The sequence below is a fragment of the Falco cherrug genome, chromosome 4, assembly GCF_023634085.1.
Source record: "Falco cherrug isolate bFalChe1 chromosome 4, bFalChe1.pri, whole genome shotgun sequence".
NCBI lineage: Eukaryota > Metazoa > Chordata > Aves > Falconiformes > Falconidae > Falco > Falco cherrug.
This window is the reverse complement of record NC_073700.1, coordinates 22,587,972-22,592,579: the sequence shown is the minus strand read 5'-3', so window position 1 is coordinate 22,592,579 and position 4,608 is coordinate 22,587,972. Positions and strand designations below refer to the sequence as shown.

Genomic DNA, 4,608 nt, shown 5'->3' with positions numbered 1-4,608 from the left:
GGTGGTGGTCTATGCTTTATTTCACCAATTACTCCTATTTCTCCACTTCTGTGCAGAAATGACAGTACACCACCTTACAGGTTCCCTGTCTCTTCAAAATTATCTCCAAATTAATATACAAGTACTGTATTTCCAGCAAATATTTCCATTTAATGGAAATCATGCCCTAAATATAGCTTGCTAGAGTCCCTGTAGAAGTCCATCAATCCATAGTGCTCTGAGGATGGCCGGACAGGGCTCATGTCAAATCCTGATCCCTATTCCTGATGAGTGGAGTACCAGCCATGGAGAAATCAAAGAAAACATTTTTTGTGGAATTGCAACATGTCCCACAACTTCCCCATGGTGCTGTGGACAATGCAAGTATGGGGCTACAGCATTTTCAGACTCCAGAGGTCAAGCAAGATGGATAATTTTTCTTTGATCATGACTGATTTCTCACTGCATTATTAACAAACAGCTGTATTTTGACTGGCTTTGATGTATACTTCATCTGACCCACTGGTGAGGTTTTTCAAGTGGGACCACCACGCAGAGGTCCCTGGGGTGAAGGGTTCATAAAATAAGTAATTGTAGATAACAAAGAGGAGCCAAATAAATTCCTTCACACTGGAAAATGGCATACATCTTCTGAGCCAGGAAACAAAAGAAGGATTTCCATGGCATTCCTCTACAAAACTATCAATCATTTCATTACCATGAAACGAGCTTCATAAAATATTCTGTAATTTTACCAATAAACTCTGAAAAAACTAAGCCCCCATACTGCTTAATTGTACTTATTAGCAAGCCAATTGTCTGTCAGATTTATTTTGCTATGCGAGCCACGCTCTTAAGAAAGAGAATGCAATTTTTAATCAAACATGTGATACTCGCTACAAGACAGACTTTTGAAGGGCACTTTACCCAAACAAGAACATTCATCATAGCTGGACACAGAGAAAAGGTGGCTGTATCTTGTTATATGAAAACATATGGTTGTATAAAGATTTATCTCCTCCATCACATTCTGACTCCAATATATTTGCAGACCTGCTTGATGGACCTCCAGGTCAACCTGGGGCTGACCTGCAGCAGCATCTCTTAGGTTCCTGCCCAGGTGCAGGGAGTTGCTGCACAGCAGCAGCTGACAGCCAACCCAAGCACATAAATCATTGACAGAAACGCAAATTTACATCCACAGTATATTTAAGTAGAGGAGTTTTAGCAGAATACTGGGAATACTAAGTCCAAGGCTTACTGTGGCGTGGTATCTCACTATGAACAATTTCCCCTGGCACACTGACTGCTTCCACTGACGCTGAGAGGTTGCAGGCAGCAGTCTGAAGGCATCCATCCCTTCCCGTGAAGCTCAAAGGCCTCTGCGGGTGCCTCATCTCCCAGGGAGACACGGAACACGCTGCTGTTACCATGGCTTTGCGAGAAAGACCTTCAGCAAACACACAGCGCTCGCCAATAGAAGCTGCCGTCAGCACAGGCACCTCTCACCGGTTAGCACAGCCAGACGTGCCGGGGACTGCTGCTCCGCCGCAACCTCTGCACCTGCACAACCCAGCAAAGGCCTCTCAGTGTCCTCCCTTACTTATATGCCTCTAGTCACATTTAGGCTCTGAAATTTAAGTTAATACTTTCTCTAAAATTCTACACAGTTTGGCTCTTACACGTTACTTTCTCTAAAATTCTACACAGTTTGGCTCTTACACATGTTCAACTCCACATAATTCACTGTTGTAATTAAGTAGTTAGACCCAAGATTAATTAAAGCCATTTTTCACTTTGGCGGGGTTACTCAAAGACAATTTTCAGCAGAATATGAGCCCTCAGCTTTAAACAAATGCACCATGTTTCTTATGAAATACTTTTTTTTTTTTGTTTCTGACAAGGAGGTGAGTGAACTGTGGAACCAGGGTAGCCTTGTTTCTTGCAAACCTTGGAGACTGCTACTCTCATGAGTTTGGGTCTTGTGAAGCCACAAGGACAGACTGCAGATTTCACAAAAGTTGAGCACTTCAGTGTCATTCTGCCTCCAGCTGCCTTTCCCTTCCTCCCTCCTATGAATACACCCATGACCAAAGAGTAGATAGAACGTTGCTACTTCTTTCCTAGCTGGGACAGCTGCCCCTCTTGCTCCTCTTTTGGCTACCTATTTTATCAAAATGCAACTCTGCAGCTTGGTCTGCCTGTAACATTTGCCTGGTCCCAGCCCGGAGTTGCTTGGCGAGCACACAGACACAGGCAGAGCTCATGTCAGCAGAAGCGTTCGCTGGTGGACTCTGGACTGGCTGCTTGCTGTCACGCGTGCTGTCTCTTGGACAGTGTCTGTCATAAAGATTTCTTAGGCCACCGAAAGCACCACAATTGAACTTTCCTTCCAGACATTTATCTCAATAACCCACACACATCTTTAGAACGCCGCCCTGCTCTCATTACTTCCATGAATATTCCAGGCAGGACTGGTACACCTGTCACAAAGGTTGTCCAACACTTTCCACCATAAACCCCCTGTTTTAAATTGGTCATAATTTTGAAAAGCTTCACTGGTTCTTTCAAACAAGGAAGCAGGGGGCAGGGATCTTGTATCCATGCTAAAATAATTCTAAAAACGTTTTTTTGTGAGAACATCTAATGCCGCCATGCCTTGGGACTGCAGCCAAAAATCCAGCAGTGGAGGGAAGGGTGAGCTTTGCCATCTTAATGATGAAGGAATCAACCTGTGGACAACGTACGCTCCTGAGAAGCTGCAGCTTGTGCACTCTCAGTAGATGTTTGCTAGATGCTCCCAGCTGAATTCCCCAAAAGATTTCATCTACGTGAGGCCCAGCAGGGTCTCCTCTGCAACCTGCAGATGGTCTGGGCTTGGACCAGGAACCTGGACCAAAGATAGGACATTTAACATCCTTGTGTTCTCAGTGACCTTTGAGGGTGGAAGCTGCCCCGTTTGAGAGCCAGGAGCACAAAATTTGGACTTGTCTTCAAGAAACTGCCGTTCATTTTTCCACAAACTCATTTTTCAGAAACTAGTAGGGAGTGGCAGGGCTGGAAAGGAGATTGGGAGTGGCCAGGCAAGGATGTTAGCACCAGCAGCCATGAGCAGGGAAAGCAGAGGAACAGTCTGAAGGACAGACTTCCAATGTCCCCAGGCCCAATATCTGGCAGTTCCCTTTCAGAGCCTGGACCAGATCCAAAGGCTTCCAACTCTCACCGCTCCTCCATCATCTGCAAGCATCCACAAAACCTCCTGGCAAGCCATCCTGCCTCTGTCGACAGGCATGATGGTGCAGCAGCATTGTCCATTCGCTCCATCACCACTTGCTGTCAGCTCCTGGTGCTGCTGAGCCACAAGCACCCGTACGCACCGTGCAGAAGGCCAGGAGAACGTGGCTCACTGTGCCCCAGAGCTGGGCTTGAGGCATGTGGGGCTTTTAAGGCTTCAAGCCACATGCCGAGTAACAAAGGTAAAGCAGAACACTGAGTAACTGTTCATTAAGCAAATACCATCCACTCCCTCACCCATTGAGACAGGGCTCCTGTGGAAAAAGCAGGAGGTGACTATCTACTAAGGCTGCCAATTCATGCCCAAAGATAAGCAAAATTAATTTTGCACAAGCAACTTTTCAGTCCCAGATTTTGCAGCCACAGAAGAGGCCTTTTGGGAGTGTTACATGTCTGCGCATTAATCATTGGGGGCTTCGCTGTGCCAGCTGCTGTATGCAGCGGAAAAGACAAAAGACCGCAAGAGCCATGGATGTGGGGACACGATGCGGGAGGACACCTAGGCGGAGCAGGCAAGCGAGGGAAGTCTGGTGGAGGTTTCCTAAGCATCCCAGGACCCATTTTGAAGGGACAGCCAAGTGATCCTTGGCGTTCACCCATAGCTTCCCACAGGCAGGTGAAGCAGCGTGGAGGAGCCTTACACACACACGTGTAGGTGTGAAGAAGGACATAACACCCATTTTACCCCATTTCCCAGAGTTTCAGAGCAGGATGCCATTGTACTGGGGGGAATGCTGCCAGGCCCCAGCCATCTGCCATCCCTCCAGGGGCCAAATTCACACGTTTCTGCAAAAAGCGGAGCAGGAGGGTGAGGCAAGTCCTTCCCAGCCGCGTGGGGCCCCCGGGCGTGCAGGCGGGCAGCTCGGCTCGGGCCCGTATGCGCCACATGCAGCCTGTCATGAGGGCTTTAAATGGTTTCAGGAGGCCCAGCGCGCCCACGCCACACAGCTGGGCCAGGCCCGCGCAGCCGCGGCCGCCGCTACCCGCCCCCCGGCCCCTGAGGGGATGGCGGCGGGGCCGGGCGCCCCCAGCGGGCCGGGCCGCGTGCGGGGCGGGGCGGGGCGGCGCGGGGCGGGGCGGGGCGGAGCGGCGGGCCGGCCCCGGCCATGCGGAGCGGAACGTGAGCGCGGCCGCCGACCCCGCCGGGGAGCAGCGGCAGCCGCGGGCGAAGCGCCGCCCTCCCGTCCCCGTCCCCGTCCCTGTCCCGGCGCGGGGGTGAGCCGCACGGGGCCGGGCGGGCGGCCAAGGCGTGTCGCTGGCGGGCCGGCAGCCAGGGCCTCCCCCGCGGGCAGGGCCGCAGTCTGCCCGTGTCCGCCGGCCTTCCTGCCGCTCCCC

At 50.9% G+C, this 4,608-nt stretch overlaps 1 long non-coding RNA gene across 1 annotated transcript; it reads right to left on the bottom strand.

Annotated features, from left to right (window-relative positions):
* Positions 1-833: 833 nt before the first annotated feature.
* On the bottom strand, positions 834-4,235 carry LOC129736097 (uncharacterized). The gene is made up of 2 exons (XR_008732269.1): positions 2,088-4,235; positions 834-2,051 (listed from the first exon to the last, which is right to left on the bottom strand). It is a non-coding gene; the product is annotated as an uncharacterized LOC129736097 (long non-coding RNA).
* Positions 4,236-4,608: the final 373 nt, after the last annotated feature.